The sequence below is a fragment of the Pezoporus occidentalis genome, unplaced genomic scaffold (genome assembly GCF_034315485.1).
Source record: "Pezoporus occidentalis ecotype Australia unplaced genomic scaffold, CSIRO_AGI_Poc_V1 ctg27, whole genome shotgun sequence".
NCBI lineage: Eukaryota > Metazoa > Chordata > Aves > Psittaciformes > Psittacidae > Pezoporus > Pezoporus occidentalis.
In genome coordinates, this window is record NW_026914611.1 from 2,969,323 (window position 1) to 2,987,312 (window position 17,990).

At 45.9% G+C, this 17,990-nt stretch overlaps 1 protein-coding gene across 1 annotated transcript in view; it reads right to left on the bottom strand.

The window, feature by feature from the left end:
• Positions 1-17,990, bottom strand: part of LOC134166689 (T-cell activation Rho GTPase-activating protein-like) — a 1,836,444-nt gene that overhangs the window by 1,054,829 nt on the left and 763,625 nt on the right. The window lies entirely within an intron of this gene.

The following is a 17,990-nucleotide window of genomic DNA, read 5'->3' on the forward strand; positions in this document are numbered from 1 at the left end:
GGTCTTGGAACTACAGGGCCAGGTAAATGGAGATGGAGGGGTAGATCCATCTAGTAAGTCACCTAGGGCTTGTCACTCACCCCCATGCCTTAGAACTTCCTCAACCAAGAAGAAAAGAAGAGTAATTGTGGTGGGTGACTCCCTTCTGAGGGGAACAGAAGGGCCCATTTGTCGACCTGATCCATCCCACAGGGAAGTCTGCTGCCTACCTGGGGCTCGGATTGGAGATGTTAAAAGGAAACTCTGATCTGGTGCAGCCCTCTGACTACTATCCGCTGCTGTTTTTTTCAGGTTGGCAGCGATGAAATTATTACAAGCAGGGCAAGGGCAATGAAGAGAGACTTCAGGGCCCTGGGATGGCTGGTTAGAAGGTCTGGAGCACAAGTGGTTTTTGCCTCCATACCTGTTACAAGCAAAGGTGAAGAGATAAATAGGAAGAGACTGCAGATCAATATATGGCTACAGGACTGGTACCAAAGGCAGGGGTTGGGGTTTTTCAATCATAGGCTGCTATATGAGACACCTGGTTTGCTGGGGGCAGGTGGGATACATCAGTCCCAGAGAGGGAGAAGGTTTCTGGGGCAGGAGTTAGCAGGGCTCATTGACAGGGCTTTAAACTAGGTAGGAAGGGGGAAGGGGAGATAACTGGGCCTGCTGGGGACAAGCCCAAGAGAAACATGCTAGGGCTTGAAGAATGGTAGACTAGGGAGAACTCTCAATCTATTGTTTCATTTGAGGGAAAGGGTAGTTTAAACCCTGTCCTGCAGGGGAAAAAGGGTACCTGGGCAAGAGTTAATAGAGCTCACTCACAGAGCTCTAGGTTAGATTCGAAGTGCGAGGGGGTTGTAGCTGGGTTTGAACTAGTGGGGCAATGTTCTAGTATGAATGAAGACCAGAAGGCCTCCCACCTTCCAAGGGTGCCACTAACGTGCTCTGCTCGCTCCCTGAAATGCCTGTGCACCAATGCACGCAGCATGGGGAATAAACAGGAGGAGTTAGAAGTCTGTGTGCAGTCTAAAGGTTATGGTCTGGTGGCAATTACAGAGACATGGTGGGACAGCTCACATGACTGGAATGTGGTTATGGATGGCTATGTCGTTTTTAGGGAAGATAGATCAGCAAAGCAAGGTGGTGGAGTTGCTCTTTATGTGAAAGAGTGACTAGAATGTATTGAGTTCTGCCCAGGGACAGATGAGGACCAAGTGGAAAGTCTGTGGGTGCGAATTAAGGGACAGGCTGGTACGGGTGGCACAATTGTGGGGGTCTATTATAGACCTCCTGATCAGGACGAAGGAGTTGATGAGGCTTTCTACAGGCAATTGAAAGCAGCCTCACGACTACATGCCTTGGTCCTTATGGGGGATTTTAACTACCCCAATATTTGTTGGAAGACTTACACAGCCAGTCATTCACAGTCTAGGAGGTTCCTCCAGTGCATTGATGATAACTTGTTAATGCAAATGGTGGACGAACCAACTAGGAGAGGAGCGCTGCTGGATCTGGTACTCACCAGCAAGGAGGGTCTGGTTGAAGTAGTGACAGTCAGTGGCAGCCTGGGCTGCAGTGACCATGAGATGGCGGAGTTTAGGATCCTGTGTGGGAGGAATAGAATACCTAGCAAGGCCACATTTCTGGATTTCCAAAGGGCAAACTTTGGCCTCTTCAATCAATTGCTAAGGGAAGTATCATGGCAAAGGGTACTAGGCGGTAAAGGGGCTCAAGATAGGTGGTCAGCATTCAAGGACCACTTCTTCAAAGCTCAGGATCAGAGTGTCCCAATGAGTAGGAAGTCAAGTAGGGGAGTCAGGAGACCAGCATTTTAACATGGTTAAACAAGGAACTGCTGGGCAAACTCATACGGAAAAAAGAGAATCTATGGATTATGGAAGGAGGGGCTGGCCACTTGGGAGGAATGTAGGACAGCTGTTAGAGGAGGTAGGGAAGCAATTAGGACAGCTAAGGCCTCCTTGGAACTTAATCTGGCAAGTCAGATCAAGGACAATAGAAAGGGCTTCTTCAAATACATAGCGAATAAAACTAGCACAAGAAGCAGTATAGGTCCACTGCTGAATGAGGTGAGTGCCCTGGAGACAGAGGATATAAAGAAGGCAGAGGTGTTGAATGCCTTCTTTGACTCTGTCTTTACTCCTGCAAACTCTCCCCGGGGGACCCAGATTCCTATAGCCCCGGAAGGAGTCAGGATAAAGGCGGAGTTTGCTTTGGTAGATGAGGATTGGGTTAGGGATCAGTTAAGTAATCTGGACATCTATAAATCGATGGGTCCAGATGGAATACACCCGCGGGTGCTGAGGGAGCTGGCGGAGGTCACTGCTGAGCCACTCTCCATCATCTTTGGTAAGTCGTGGGAAACAGGTGAGGTGCCTGAGGATTGGAGGATGGCAAATGTCATGCCGGTCTATAAGAAGGGCAAGAAGGAGGACCCAGGTAATTATGGACCGTTCAGCCTTACCTCCATCCCTGGAAAGGTGATGGAACAACTTATTCTTGACACCATCTCTAGACATATGGAAGATGAGGGGGTCATTAAGAGCAGCCAACATGGCTTTACCAAGGGGAAGTCATGTTTGACCAACCTTATAGCCTTCTATGAGGAAGTAACTAGGTGGATGGATGATGGTAGAGCGGTAGATGTGTTTTTTCTTGATTTTAGTAAGGCATTTGATACTGTCTCCCACAGCATCCTCATAGACAAGCTAAGGAAGTGTGGGTTTGATGATCAGGTAGTGAGGTGGATCAAGAACTGGTTGGAAGGAAGAAGGCAGAGAGCTGTGGTCAATGGGGCAGAACCTAGCTGGAGGTCTGTGACTAGTGGAGTCCCTCAGGGGTTGGTGCTGGGACCAGTGCTGTTTAATATTTTCATCAACAACCTGGATGAGGGAACTGAATGTACCCTCAGCAAGTTTGCTGATGATACTAAACTGGGAGGAGTGGCTGACACACCAGAGGGCTATGTTGCCATTCAGCGAGGCCTGGACAGGCTGGAGAGTTGGGCGGAGAGGAACTTGATGAAATTCAACAAGGGCAAGTGTAGAGTCTTGCATCTGGGGAAGAACAACCCCATGTACCAGTACAGGTTGGGGGCTGACCTGCTGGATAGTAGTGAAGGGGAAAGGGACATGGGGGTCCTGGTGGACAGCAGGATGACCATGAACCAGCAATGTGCCCTTGTGGCCAAGAAGGCCAATGGCATCCTAGGGTGCATTAGAAAGGGTGTGTTTAGTAGGTAAAGAGAGGTTCTCCTCCCCCTCTACTCTGCCTTGGTGAGGCCGCATCTGGAATATTGTGTCCAGTTCTGGGCCCCACAGTACAAGAAGGACAGGGAATTGCTTGAAAGAGTCCAGCACAGAGCTACGAAGATGATTGAGGGAATGGACCGTCTCTCTGATGAGGAGAGGCTGAGGGAGCTGGGACTCTTTAGCTTGGAGAAGAGGAGACTGAGGGGTGACCTCATCAATGTTTACAAATATGTAAAGGGTGAGTGTCAGGAAGATGGAGCTAGTTTTTTTTCAGTGATGTCCAGTGATAGAACAAGGGGCAGTGGGTGTAAACTGGAGCATAGGAGATTCCATGTGAACATCAGGAAAAATTTCTTTACTGTGAGAGTGACAGATCACTGGAACAGGTTGCCCAGGGGGGTTGTGGAGTCTCCTATGTTGGAGATATTCAAGGCCCACCTGGACAAGTTCCTCTGTGATGTACTCTAGGTTACCCTGCTCTTGCAGGAGGGTTGGACTAGATGATCTTTTGAGGTCCCTTCCAACCCTTAGGATTCTGTGATTCTGTGATTCTGTGAACTGCACTTTTGCATTAACCCTTTCTTGCTCAAAATGTTAAACTGCCTCCCATTAAAAACTTTTACATGAGCCCAACAACAAAAGATACACAGAACACCATCTGCCCTCAACACATGCACACACACACGCACGTATGGGATCCCACAGGCACACTCCACACAACTACAATATTTGAAGCACAAAATCCAGACAATCATTACTTCCACTACAGTCCCCCGTACAGAACGTGCCACAAGGACCCTCTGAAGACTATCAGGAGACCAGCTCCGAGAAGCATCATTGCAGTGCGAGGTGGCAGGCTCAACTTTAGTGGGTGTCCCCACAGAGGCTCTGCCTCCCCCACATCGTATGAGGCTTGGGCTTTTATACTGACCAAAATGCACACTCATTCCGACACAGGTGGCCAGCCTATGTTGGAAGAAGTGGCCAGCAATATCTACAAAGATCTCCAAAGGTCAATAGAAACCTGGACATACTTATATTTACCAACTTCTAGTATATGAGTATCACAGAGAGACTGTATCAAATGGGCTGTATATGGGGTCCTAAGTCCACGGTCCGTCACAGTCTGCCCGATACCCCTGATAAGAGCATACGAGAGACCTTCCCACCGCAGGTCTTGATCCAGCACATACACCACCAGGAAAGCACACAATACGTCTGCATCCCCCACTGGTCTTGCTTCTCCCTTTACAGCTGTGCATTTAACATGAGGATCTGGGGGATATATATCAGGCTCCTTTTCCAGATTAATAGGATCCAGGTCAAAAGGATCATCCAGGTCAGCATCAGAATTATCAGGCATCAGAACCTCAGGAGCAGCAACAGCAGTCTGGTGGACAGGCACAGGCTCCTTCTCGGTGTCAATAGGGGCTGAGTCAAAAGGATAGTCTTCTTCTCTGTCCTCAGTCTTCGCAGGTGTGGCGGCAAGTGGCAGATGTTTGGGGGGATGGGGGGGGGGGGAATGATGACTGAGCTCCACAATCTCATTTTTTGACTTTAACGTCTCTAAAATAGATCTCCAAATGACTAACAAATTTTTCACAGTGTCATTGCCTTTTGTAACTGCATCCCACAATTTAACTCCTGCACCATTCCACAAAGGGACTTCAAATACGGTAGACTCATCAATCTCTGGATTACGTGTCTTCGACCATTTCAACATTAAATTTAAGTCTGTCTCTTTAAAGGTTACTCCCTTCACCTTAAGAAGGACTGAAAACATCCATAAAACAGAGGCTTCTTCCTTAGCAATTTTTTTCACAGGTCCCAAACGCAAAGGCTTCACTAACACCCTGGATCAGATCTTTTTCTTTACTCCAGAGCAATACTCTTTTTGACAGATTCTCATCATACTCTATCCCTCTCGCTGAGAGGATATGCTGGAAGAATTTAAGGATGGCCATTTCTTCTTTACTTAATTGATTCCCCATCGTAATCCTCTTCCAGACCTGCCGGTTGTTACCTTATTTACACTGCACAGTGTCTTCCAGGCTCACAAGGCTCCGTTCTGAGGCGTCTACCTCCCAGTCCTCGTCCTGACAGATCGAACCCAGCCAACGTCCCTGCAGCTCCATGTTTTCCACTTTCTTCGGTGCCACGCGCTTTAATTCCTTCAGTTTCAATACGAAAAATAGGGGGGTGCCCCATGTTGGGCGCCATTTGCTGCAGAAATATATGGACTCAGTCAGAGGTTAATATGATCAGACCGAAGCCGTTTATTGCAAAGCCTTAACTCCTTATATACTATTGCTTACATACACTTACAGTGATTTGGCATATTATGATTGGATACATGTCTTGAAGACCCTTAGCGACTAGCATATAATTGGTTAAGTACAGGTGTGAGAACTTGACTTCGAAAGCTTGCCAACAGTCCACAGTTCTCATAACTAGGTGAATTCCAGCTTCTTATCTTGCTTGCTTAAGCTTCCTCGGGCCTCTCGTGGCCTTGCTGTAACTTTCAGGATTATTCAGAGTTCCTGTACTGTAAGCGGCGAGGAGAAGCAAGACAGGCCAACCCAATATGGGTGATAAGCAAACTTCTACTTTATTTGTGGCGCACTTCGCTTACATCCGCTTGGTGTTTAGCCACGCCTACTAGTCACAACAGTATTGGTTAGTTCTACACAGCTTCCTTCACGTTCTCCTCCCACATCCGGTATCCGGTTACCTGTGAGGCCTACCCCTTGCCTTGCTCGCACAAGGCCTCTAAGGCTCCATGGCCTTGCTCTTAGAGCCATTCTGCAACAATTCCCCCCTTCTTCTTTGTGCGAGCAAGACATTGTGGGTCGTTCTGTTCACTTGTTTTCACCACGCAACTATAAGCAAGTCTAACAACTACAATGATTGAAACAACAATGATACATAAGCGCAGTCCTTCAAATAGCAGTGTTTTAAGCCAACGTGTAATGCCCCATGAGGACAACCATTTAGTTACCCCTAGGTCATTGCTCACTTGCAATTGCTGGGTAAGATGAGCCAGGGTTTTCAGCTGTGCATGTATCGAATTAAAATGACTAGAAAGATTCATACAACACATTCCATCACACTCTTCACATCCATGTCCCTGTTCCAACAACAAAAGGTTCTGCAGTGTTGCATGTCTTACAGAGTCAACATCAAACAACAAATCAGAAATTGCCTTCGATATAGTATTTGTCTGCTTAGCAACTCAGTCTGTTTAGCTGAGCCAAGGCCCCAGCTGAAGCACTTACAGTGATTTGGCATATTACGATTGGATACATGCCTTGAAGACCCTTAGTGACTAGCATATAATTGGTTAAACACAGGTGTGAGAACTCAACCTTGAAAGCTTGCCAACAGTCCACAGTTCTCATTAACTTGGTGAATTCCAGCCTCTTATCTTCCTTGCTTAAGCTTCTTCAGGCCTCTCATGGCCTTGCTGTATCTTTCAGGATTATTCAAAGTTTATGTACCAATTATGCATTCTCCCATGAGAACACTGTCTCCACATCTCCCCCCTTTTGTTTTATCCAGTAACAAGTCACTACTACAGCAAGACACACACAGATTTACATTAGCAGAGTAACTATTACAGGGTGCAGCAGCATGTTGAAGATGCTGGTGGCAGTGAGGGACTAGCCAAAGAAATTTCTTACCAGTGGAATTCTCCCACCCTCTTAATTTGTTCCATTACCTGCTTTATAACACTACCATTGTATTAAAATATTTCTAGCTTTTGCCTTAGCATTTTTCTAGCAGCTACTGCAAATTTCCATACTCTAACATCTCTTTTACAAGTGACAAATCTATACAATACAAGGTATAGTTTCTTATTAGCAACTAGCTAGTAAATACAGGTGGTTTTATACACAAAATCACAGCCTCTAATAATAGCTACTTTACAAGCACACATATTCAGGATGTTACTTTTCAGTTGCCACCAAGTGATGTTTTGCAGTTATTTGTTCTTTCTCTTCCTCTATCTCATACTGCTTGGGGTATTCACGGTCAGCTCCTGTAGCTGAGGCATCAGGTTTTTCCATTCATCTGTCCAGCTCATGGCAAGGCTTGACAAACTTTGCAGGCAGTCGCCATGGACCTGTAGGCAGGAAGACACAAATATACCCCCTCCCCCAGGTTATCAGTTCTTGAGAAGTAGACAGGTTAGACAGGTTAAATGCAGCATCATTACTCTCTCTCTCTATCCCCCCCCTCCCTTTTTTTTTTTTTAATCCCTGCGAAAGTCATCCTGCTGGGCAGCAACTATAGCGGCCTGCCTGCTTCAGCAGCAACCATAAATACCTGCCGGCAACCGCACCTTTACGTTAACCCTTTCATTCCTGAAATGTTAAACAGCTACCCGTTGAAAGCTTTTACATGAACCCAACAACAAGAAAAATACACAGAACACCGTCTGCCATCAGCACACACACACACACGTGCGTATGGGATCCCACAAGCACACTCCACACAACTACAATATTTGAAGCACAAAATCCAGACAATCATTATTCCCACTACAGTTCCACGTACAGAACGTGGCACAAGGACCCTGTGGAGACTAATAGCAAACCAGCTCTGAGATGCATCATTGCAGTGCGAGGTGGCAGGCTCAACCTTAGCGGGCGTCCCTTCAGAGGCTCTGCCTCCCCCACATCGTATGAGGCTTGCGCTTTTATACTGACCAAAATGCACACTCATTCTGACACAGGTGGCCAGCCTGTGCTGGAAGAAGTGGCCAGCAGTATCTACAAAGGTCTCCAAGGGTTGATAGAAACCTGGACATACTTATTTTTACCAACTTCTAGTACATGAGTGTCACAGAGAAACTGTATGGGCTCTCCCTGTCAATTGCAGGAAAAAATCATAACATATACAGCTTGAGTATAAGAGGATTTTAACGCATACGTGGTCACTGCTTGTCAGGCCTCCTTAACTGTTTTGAGATCAAGAGCTTCCCACTCTTTAGCCCCCTGCTGTGTAGTAAACACAGGATATGCAGAGATGCCCATTGCAGAAAATTCACCAGTAATGATCGCATCTTTGGTTAACCGTTGTTACAGCTGAGCGTCTCCAGGGCCAGTGAGTCTGAGCAGACCGACCCGGGAGACGAAGAGTCAGAGTCTGGAAGCAGAGGATATAAATCAGGCTTGGATTCAGGGGATTCGGGGGCTGATCCTGGGCCGAACTCAGGGTCTCCGTTGCTCGCAGCTATGTCTTTCTTGTCAGAAGTCTCCCATTCGGTATGTAGCCATCTGCAGACCTGGCTCCTCCGTAACTGAGTTAAAAATTTCCACTCTAGGGCATAATGGGTTGGAAAGGCTCGCGGTTCCTTTAAATCTCCCGCTAGCGCATGATCTCTATTTTCTACTGCGTGCTTCAAAATGGCGCCGCAATCGATCCAGCGCCGAGGCACCACCCTCTTTCTTTCGGATTCCTCGACTTTTATCATACGTATCCCTTCTAATATACTTTCTCTGTCCTTTTCAAAGTCCCTACTTTCGGAACTGTGGTGGAGGGGGAGCAGGGGGTTACACCTCCTCTGCTGCACCTTCTGATGAAGAAGGGGGGGGAGAAAAGGAAGGGGGGGGGCGGGGGAGGGGGGGGAACCCTGTGCTCCCGCGAGTTGGGGGAAATGAGTTGTAATCTTCCCCCGGTTTCAACCGACCGGGGACGTCTGTTCCTAGTTTCTCCGTTGCTACCGCGGCAGTTTTCTTTTCCGCCTTGTATCTTTTTATACAGTTTATTACTTCTCTCCGTGGTTTACTGAGTTTCTTTGCCATTTTATCATCATTAAGCATTGAGTCAAATAGTTCACCACCAAACTTTCGCCACTCACTCTCCTCAAAAACTGTATTAGGATCTACAAAAAAACCCTTAACCTTCCCTACAGCCACTAGACCTGCTAGCTGCTTTAGAGTCTCAGGCTCAATTCCCTGCTTTTATAGAAAGCACTGTAATAAGTCCAGGGCTACCTTTCGGTCCCTTTTCATGGCCGGCCTTTTCCGGATCATCTTCTTCTGGGTCGTCCTGTAACCTCGGTCTCCGGATCGGCCTCCCGACGCAGCAGTGTCTATTTTGCCCCAGCGGCGGACTCCTTTCAGTTAGTCCAAGCACCCAGGTCCGTCACGCCACCGCAGCAGCATTGCCCGCTCTTCCCGGCCGCTGCCGCCGGCGCCGCTCACTCGCCGTTCCAGGTCCCTGATACTCAGGGCCCTGTATTCCGGGTCCCCGTTAACCGGGGCCCTGTATTCCAGGTTCCTGCTAACCGGGGCCCTGTATTCTGGGTCCCCGTTAACCGGGGCCCTGTAATCCAGGTTCCCGGTAGCCAGGGCCCTGTAGTCCATGGTCCCTGTTTGGGCACCATTTGTAAGCGGCGAGGAGAAGCAAGACAGGCCAACTCAATATGGGTGATAAGCAAACTTCTACTTTATTTGTGGCGCACTTCGCTTACATCCGCTTGGTGTTTAGCCACGCCTACTAGTCAGAACAATATTGGTTAGTTCTACGCAGCTTCCTTCACGTTCTCCTCCCACATCCGGTATCCGGTTACCTGTGAGGCCTACCCCTTGCCTTGCTCGCACAAGGCCTCTAAGGCTCCATGGCCTTGCTCTTAGAGCCATTCTGCAACACTGTACCAAATATTCATTCTCCTGTGAGAACACTGTCTCCACATCTTATCTAATTTTAGTTGCCTACTAATTGTTTACTGTTTACTAATATCTAAATTTAAGCTACTCACCCCAAGATTCCTTTTAAATCAAAAAGGAGAAAAAAGCACTTTTTAGAGCGTCATGCATCTTTAGATTACTACCTTGAGAACTGAATTCTACTCTAAAGCTAGGCATACACAGTTGGCCATATAAATCTCACATATTTTACTGATTTATTTTCAGTTAATATGTCTAAGCTTTAAAAAAAAAATCATTACTGAATTCTATTATTACTAATGAATTTTTTATTATTTCTGGCTTTTAGCATTTATTTTGGTTATTTGATAGTCTAGTGAGTAGCACTGCTTGGCTTTTCTTTGGATCCATATAGCAGTTTTATTTTGAGGATGAAGGATTCTAAATTACTGAGTTGGCCTCTGAGGAATGTTTGAACATTTGAACAAAAAATAATGAACCTTAGAAAGATTTATAAATATAACTGAGGCCCAGCACTGAACACAGAGATGTAGCAGTATCAGTATAGGTATTCCAGTGTAAATCTTATTTGTCCCATATATTGAAACATGTTGTACAAATGCTGGCTTGGGATATTGTCTTTGCAATATAAGGTTTTGAATAATTAACTTTTGAAAGGTCGAGAGTAACCACAACTAGGAACAGCATATAACAGAAAAATTTGTTTCCACTTATACTTGTGTTTGCCCCCAAACACCACTGTGTTTGATACACTTGTGTTAGATAGAAAATTTGTTGTTTATAGTTACTGTGATTTCTGAGTGACACTCTGTAAGATATACTGTGTTATCATTTTATACCAAAGTGATTGTTTTAATGAAAGTGCAGTCATGTAAGATAATGTATTAGCATGAAATGTACTATATGGGATCAGTTTTATAAAACAAATAAACCAAAGCAAAACTAAAAACCAACCACTAAACTTAGCACAAGATATCTCGATTTAATTTTGTGATAAAGCATCCAGGAGAGTGAACATCAATATATGAAACTGACAGACAAAATAATCCAGTAACTTGAAAGGAAAAATTAGTAATTCTTGTGTGTGTACAGTGTAAAAGCATTTTCATTGTCTCCATACCAAGTGACTCAGATATTCATTCATCATTTATTTAAAGAATTTCTAACAATATTTGAAACCAGGCTTGGTTCCCTCTAAAGAAACCCACTCAAAACCCTAAACAAGGGTAAATCTTGGTACTGCATCTTATTTATATCGTAAAGTATTTTCATTTTACCTGTAAAAATTTAAATTATCTATCTATCTATCTATCTATCTATCTATCTATCTATCTATCGAATGTATCCACATACATCTGTATGTATACAAACTCTAAACTACCAGGGAATGGTATCTCAAACATTTTGCATGTTAGTAAATACCAACCTACCTCAGGTTTCTATAAATAAATAATATTATTGAAATAATAAATTCTTGTATCTAAACTGTATGATGACATTTATAGTAAAAGCCTTTTCAATGCTTAAAATATTCTTGTGCAAGTATAATTTTAGTTAACGTGTCAAGTTATTGCAGTTTATTCACAAGCTTAATTTCACAGCTCTGCAGGAGAGCTATCATGAAGAACCATGGATTCTGTCTTTAACCTTCAGACACAACTGCAATACTAAGGATTGGAGGTCTAACTTCTCTAACATAGAAATGAAGGAGAACAGAAAAAAAAAACAAACCAAGGATTTCTACCTCCTTCAGATGTCCAGAGGTTATGTACTTCTAAATTCACAGTGCACAAGAGCAGAGAAAAATCTGATGTGGAGGTATTCTACTGTGAAGAAGGGGGAGGAAGTGGATCTGTGTTCCTTGAAAAAGAAGAAATGTTGTTTACTCCTTTTCAGGCTTGCAGAGAACTGTAACATTTTTAAAGAACATGCAGCTGCCATTACAAATAATTCTCAGATTATTTCTTTCTGCACGTGAGAAGCACACTGAAAGCAATTCTGCTTCAGAAATCTGACAGTATTTACTGTAATTCAGTATCAGTATTCTGAAAACAAATCTCTCCATGACTGTGGTCAATCATAAAATCACAGTTTATCCCTATGCAGAAAGTGTAATATCTAAGAATGAGTATATTATTTTTCTCTCCCTTTCCTCTTTTACATCATATTTTGTTACCACCAAAAAGCATTGAGAGATCAAAAATATTGCCTGTTGGTTTCACATTCTCTAGCTCATTTCACTTTCATTCTGCTTTTCTGCAAAAGTCCAATGATATAGAATAAAACCCTTCACAGCTTCCTTGTATATGAAGTAATACAGGCAACAAGTCCCAGGTATTTGCAGGTAATCACACCATTTGATATCACAGAAGAAAAATCAATAATAATATCTGACATTGTTCTTGTGATATTTCATTTTGCTAATGATTCATAATTAGCAGCATAGCCAAAAAGAAATTTCTCATTGTGTTCACCTGTAGTGTGGTGTTCCTAGAATAATGACTAGCTACTGTCCTTGGTTCAGCAGTAGCAGTCATTTTTCTCCTTCTTAGTAGCTGGTGCAGTGGTCTGGTTTTGACTTTCAGCCTAGGAACAACACTGATAACATTACTTAGCAACAACTAAAAACATCAGTGTTTAATCTAGCCAAGGACCTTCTGAGTCTCATGATCTGCTAGGGAGGAGGGGAAGCCGGGAGGAAGCAGAGACAGGACACCTGACCCAAGCTAGCCAAACAGATATTCCATGCCACAGCACATCATGCCCAGGAGATAACAGAGTTACCTGGAAGGGCTAGTTCACTGCTCGGTCGGGCTAGGTATTGACAGGTGGTATCGTATTCTCTTCCCTTGTTATTTCCCTTATCATTATTATTATTGGTGGCAGCAGTAGTGGTTTATGTTATACCTTAGTTACTGGACTGTTCTTATTTCAACCTGTGGGAGTTGCATTCTTTCTATTTCCCTCCTCCCCATCTCCCCCGGAGCAGGAGGGGGAAGAAGAGGAGGAGTGAGTGAGCGAGACTGCATAGCTGGCAGAGTTTAAAACACTACAGATGTATATAATGGAAGTGCTTAGCAATTACACATCTTTTTTTTTTTCCTCGGGTGGTCAATCTATGAAGGAGACGTTCCCTTACACCCCAGCTCCCTGACCAAGCTATTTACAGCATCATTTGAGAGTTCTGAAGGTTTTGAATGGCTTTTGAATACCCTTGAGACCTGCCTGCTGATTGTGATGGGGACCACCATGTTGGCACACAGAGTGTGTTTTTCCCATGATCATTTTGTCTCATATCAAAAGTTAACCAGAGTCGGGTTTGGATCTTGTCTAGGGTTAGATGATGATATAGGAGGACCAAGAGATTTTCCCTGAAGCTGGACAGTCATGAGTGGCAGGGTATGTGGGATAGTATGGGCAAATATCTAGGCCAGGAGGAGCCTCCAGTGCTTTGTAACTTCACCACTAAACAAGTGCAAAATTCAGAAAAGTTAGTAAAACACTTAAATGAGCTGTGTTGTCATCCTGGTCATACCAGAGAGGGACAAATCATGGCAACGTGCTGGGGCTTGGCCTATGCTTACAGAGGCCTGTTCAACACTATCCACACCTTCAAAGGGAAAAAGATGTCTCTGGATCTGATGGCAAAGCAACAGACAACACAGCTACTCCAACTAAAAATATAGCAGCTACACAAACCCCAGTGACAAGTACAGCAGCTACTCAGACTCTGACTACAACAGACAATGCAGCTACTCCAACTTCAAGTACAGCAGCTACACCAACTCCAGTGACAAGTAGAACAGCTACTCAAACCTCAACAGCAGCAGTCAATGCAGTTGCTGGTGCTATTCAACCCCCAAGGACAGTGGCTGCACCAACCCCAACAACAAATACTTCAGCTACTCCAACCCTAGTGGCACACACTACAGACGCTCCAACCACAGTGACAATCGCTGCACCTAAACCAGAGGACCAATCCATGCCAATATCGGTTGCCCCTGTACACAAGGGGAAAGCAAACAAGAGGCACAAAGAGCAACCGGTACAGTGAAGAAAGATGAAGAACCAATCCACTTACTACACGGGACAGCATCTGGACAAGAGTTATTATTATGTGGATCAGAGGAAAAGGAAGAAGAAAAGGTGACTTCTCGACCCCGGACCTCAACCAAGGTATGGAATATGCAAAAAGATTTCAGCCATCATCCAGGGGTCACATCATCACCTGATTGCTCCAATGCTGGGACAATGGTGCCAATGGTCATGAACTAGAAGGTAGGGAAGCCAAGCAGCTGGGATCACTTGCCAGGGAAAGCAGAACTGACAAAGCAGTTGCAAAAGAGAAACTGTCCCTCAGTCTTTGGAGGCAGCTCTTGGCAGCTGCGAAGGAAAGGTTTCCCTACAAGTACAATGTTATGAGTCGTTTGGCCAACTGGACCGTGATAGAGAAAGGCATCCAGTTTATGAGGAAATCAGCCATTCTAGAGATGGTCTCTTGTAGGCTGGATGCCGAGAATGCATCTGTAGATTCAGATGAAGTCAAATGTACATGACCCATGTGGCTGAAATTTACATGGAGTGCACCATAATCATATGCCCACTCACTGGCATCAATGACCTGGCACGACATAGCACCACCAACAGTGGATGAAGTGATTTGTCAACTCCAAGAGTTCAAAGACAATCTCACCATTTCCACCAATTCAGCTGTGGAAAAACTGTCGCAGGAGTTCAAACAATTGAGAGACTATCTATCCGATCTGTCCAGCTCACCACATTTACCAACCCACGTCTCAGATATTAACTAAAGACGCCCTACTGCTCAAGAGAGAAGATACAGGAGGTAAACGCTACAGGCTGCCCTATGGTTTTACCTGAGGGATCATGGAGAAGACATGAGGAAGTGGGATGGAAAACCTACCTCAGCTCTGGAGGAATGGGTGCGTGAATTGAAGAGGAGAACAAATGTCAAAGATGATCATCCCATGAAAGCTATGGCTTCAGTCTCTCATGAGCAGGTTCCCAGATGGAGTGGAAGAGCTGATTTTGCTCCATCTCCTGTGATAAATAAGAATAATCCCTGTCTACAAGATGTAAGTGACCAATATTGTGATCACTATTAGAAGCGCCCTGCCTCCAGCCAGGTGGAGGTAGGGGACAGTCGGGCTTACTGGACTGTCCCCTGACACATCAGTCCCACAGGAGTATAAGGCTCTAGTAGACACCAGTTGTGGGAAAAGCCAGAGGCAGCAGAGAACTGTCCTCAGGTCACCATCAACTGACTCTGACATCCCTCTCTGATCATCACCCCAGCAAAGAATGAACTTTGATGAAACCAGACGAGCTCAGCAGTGACCAGACAAGTCTCTCCTGCCCTGAAAGACTGTTACAAGAGATGGAGCCTGACATCATGGAATGAATTCAGCAACTTCATAGGGATTTATCTGTGGACTAGGGAATGATACCTATCTCTTTCTCTGTGTGTGTGTGGGGGGCATATTTATGTATATCTGGGACAAAAAGTGATGTTATATTGAAAAAAAAAAAAGGGATCTGAGCATGATGTGAATGGTATGGAATAAGGGGTGGATACTGCCCTGGGCTCAGCTGTAACAGTTATTTTTTTCCTTCCAAGTAGATGGTGCAGTGCTGTATTTTTGACTTTTGTCTGAGAACAAAGCCGTTAACTCACCACTGCTTTTGTTGTTCCTAAGTAATACTTACGCTTATGAAGGACTTTTCATTCTCTCATGCTCTGCCAGTGAGAAAAGGCACTTGAAGCCAGGAGGAAGCAGAGACAGGACACCTGACCAAAACTAGCCAAAGAGGAATTGCATTCCACAGCACATCATGCCCAGTATGTAAACAGGGGGGAGTTACCTGGAAGGCCTAGATCACTGCTTGGGTCAGGCTAGGTATTGGTTGGCGGGTGGTGAGCTATTGTATTGTGCATTACTGCTGTTTATTTTTTCTTTTCCTTTTCACATTTTATTTTTATATTTATATCCTCTCCCCTTGTTATTTCCCTTATCATCATTATTATTGGTGGTAGCAGTAGTGGTTTTGTGTAATACCTTAGTTACCGGACTGTTCTTATCTCAGCCCATGAGAGTTATATTCTTTTGATTGTCCTTCCCATTTCTCTGGGAGCAGGGATTGGGGGGGGGGGGGAGAAAGAGAGCAAGAAAGCGGCTGTGTGGTTCTGAGTTACCAGCTGGGCTTAAACCACAACAAACACAGACAGCATTCTATAGGCAATTAGGAGAAATTTCTGGGTAGGTAGCTCTCACCCTTCTGGGAGATTTTCATTTCCCACACCTCAGCTGGCAATACCATGCTGTCACTGCTGGGACAAGTGAGGCTGCAGAATTCCTGAAGTCTGAGGAAGGCAGCTTCTTTCCACAAGTACTCAGTGAGCCAACTAGGAAAGGTGCCCTCCTAGGCTTGCTCTTTGTGAATCAAGAGGGATGCATGCGAGGTGTGATGGTGGGAGGCTGTCTTGGCCACCCTAATCCCAAAGAGTTGAGCTCAAACTTTTGGGTGTCATGAGGGAAAAGTTCGGCAGATTTGCTACCCTGGGTATCAAGAGAGCAAAACTGAAGCTACAAAGGGACCTACTTGACAGGGTCTCCTGGGTGTGAGCTTTTGAGAACTTAGGGGACCATGAGAGCTGCTCGCTTTTAAAGAACCATCTTTTGAAAGCACAGGAGCAGCACTCCCATTGTGTCAATGGAAGTCAAGCAGGTGCAGCAGAAGAGCAGCTTGGAACTCCTCCTGGAACTGGGGTGGGAACAGAAATTGTATGCTCTCTAGAAGTAAGGTCAAACTTCTCAGGAAGACTGCCGAGCTGTGGCTCACACATGGAGGGAGACATCACTAAAAGGCCAAAGCTCAGCTGGAGATGAAACTGGTCAGTGTTCTGTCAGACAACAACAAAAGGCTTCTTGAAGTATGCTAATAACAAGCAGAGGCCTAAGGAAAGTACTGGGACCTTGACTTTATGAAGATGGACACTGAAAAGCGGGGATGAAGAAAAGACAGAGGCATTTAATGTTTTTGCATTGCCTGAGTCTTCAGTGTTCACGGTAGACCTGGGGCTCCCCAGGTCCTGTGAGTGGGAAGACCATGGCTGCAGGAGCAGTGACTTTCCATTGGTGGACACAGCAGTTCTAAAGCAGGAGACCTTGGGGCCAAGGCTGGACATGGACATCCTGGGGAGAGGCTCACAGGGCTCCACCCCATCTGGGCCCCTGGGTTCCAGAATCAAAGTACAATGGTGCTCTCTTCTAACCCAGTGCTGTCCCAGCCACAGCTCCAGTGCCTGCATGAACGGTGCTGCGAGTGGCAGCACCAGAGGCACTGGCGGTACTTCCTTTTTGTGGAGGAGTACTCCTGTTGTATTTTTCAAGGAGTTTTCTACACGTATGTCTTCCCCTAGCCCTTTCAGGATGGGGCAGTGGCTCTGTTGCTGTGGGTCCAGGTGAGTTGCCCCACAGCTTGGGGATGCACCGGCACAGCAAGGACCAGCAGCAGTCACCTTGCTCATGCCAAACGCCGCCTGCTCTGCAGGGATGACCCTTCCCCCGACCAGCACCGTGAGCCCAATCTGGCATTGCCTGAGCCGCTGCTCAGGGAGCGTGTGTGGGTGACCCAGGGCCGTGGCCAGAAGAAGAAGAAGGACCTCCTCCTCTTCAGAGACACCCTGGTCATCACCAAGACCAAGTAAGACAACCAGAGCCCAGCTGCCTTTCCTCCCAAGCCCTGCCCCTAGCACCAGGGCGCCAGAGCAGGGACAGCCAAGGAGCAGCCCCAGGCCCCTGGCACTTTGGTGCTGGATGCACTTGTGGCCATGCCCATGGCAGGCAGGAGCAAGAGGGGATCCAGTGGGCTCAGCCACCTCCAGCTCACTCCCTGCCGCTCTTCTCTGCAGACCTGGCAGCACCCCACACCCGCTGCTGTGCCTGGCTCTGGGCCTGCTGCAGGTGCTGAGCAGTGGGAAGGGCTCAGCTGGCGATGCTGCGGAAGAAGAGGAGGAATGGAATACCTCCAGCTCCCT